Consider the following 1626-nt stretch of genomic DNA (forward strand, 5'->3'; position numbering starts at 1 on the left):
ACATGAGGTGCGAATGACAATAAAGAAACTCTGACTCTGACTCTGATTTCTTTCTTCTGTTGTCTGTGCTTGTTTAGGATGGGGAAATACGACAACGTGAAGATTCAACTTAACATACTGGTTGTCTTAAATAGACTATTATTACTAATTGACATTTCATAACATACTGTACGTAAGTGTAATATTTTAAGGGTCTTATATATCTTTATGTCTCATTACTTATAAAGGCAGATTCACTCGTATACCACCTCTTATTTTAAAGACAACATGTAAAGCTTGAGTTGCTTCACACTCATCATGCCAAATATCATGCATCTGTCTTTGAAATATGTTCTGCAAGCATCTGATCTCCTTGTCAACACGTGCACCACAGTGTGCTGTGGCCTTTTCTGACATTTTGACTGATGGTAGCCGACACAGTTCCTCTCCTGCAGCACATCTGTTCCTCGTGCATCCTTGTGTCACTGATAGAAATTCAAATGTTTTTTAAAATTGGAAACCTACATTTTGCATCACAACACATTAGTAACAATACAATTTAACAATTTTACTATGCAATTTAGATACAAATAAACACTTGCTGCAGTGGTTATGCTTACCAGTAAATATGAGTGAATAGAGGCCCAAAGAACAAATATCTATTCCAACGGTGAACTTTGTGCAACCTTAGTGTATTTTTTAAAAACATAGCACCTCACACTTCTTTGCAATTAAATGGACTGCAATTGTGATAGCGTCGGAAAGCTTTTTGCTTTCATTTAACCTTAATGCAATTAGTTTTCCAATATGATTTAATTATAGAAGTTTTTTTTAAGTATCTGCCAATTCAAAGTAGTCTGCTCCTCATATAAATAATGTTAACTTATGTTTTATATATATGAATGTTTCTGTTCAGTGACCAGAGATGACTTCTGTTGTGACTTGGTTCTATATAAATAAACTGAATTGCACTAAATAAAAAAAATCCTTGGTGGCTCCCCCTTGTTCAGTTTTGTGTCCCCTGCATGTGTTTTTGCCAAACTTTGTATCACTATGGGATCAGTTAGCATCCGTCTCCCAATCGTTTGATTTTCCATTTCTTTGTAGAAGGTTTGTGGCACATTGGAGTTTATAATGTCTCCTTTTGCATGTAGTCCCACAATTTGTTTGTTTTCTGTCACATTTAACACTGTTGTCTCTTTTTTGGCAGCCATCCCATGTGTTTAGTTATTTCTCTGTTCTTTTTGTACCTCTGGACATTTTGTATCACCCTTCTGAGAGTGACTTTTACCTTTTTTTGTCTGATTTTGGTCCTACTGATTTTCCATTTCCTTTGTTTGTCTTTGGGTATTGCTCATTTAGCGTTGCCTTTTATGATTGCAGTTTTATGTCTTTCACTAACATTCTGGGACAAAAGCAAACTTATTTTTACTGACTGCAAATTAAATGCTCCAAATGTGTGCACAAGGATGTCATGAACAACACTGTCTGTTCCAGGGGCGATTCTAGAATCTGACTTTAGGGGTGCTTAGCCCCCAGTGCTGACAATGGCTTTTTGCTTGAACAATGTGGTGGTCACTGGCATCAGCATTCATAATGCGTGTGTGTGTGTGTGTGTGTGTGTGTGTGTGTGTGTGTGTGTGTGTG

This window comes from Nematolebias whitei, chromosome 13 (assembly GCF_014905685.2).
Source record: "Nematolebias whitei isolate Nwh7 chromosome 13, NemWhi1, whole genome shotgun sequence".
NCBI classification, from domain to species: Eukaryota; Metazoa; Chordata; class Actinopteri; order Cyprinodontiformes; family Rivulidae; genus Nematolebias; species Nematolebias whitei.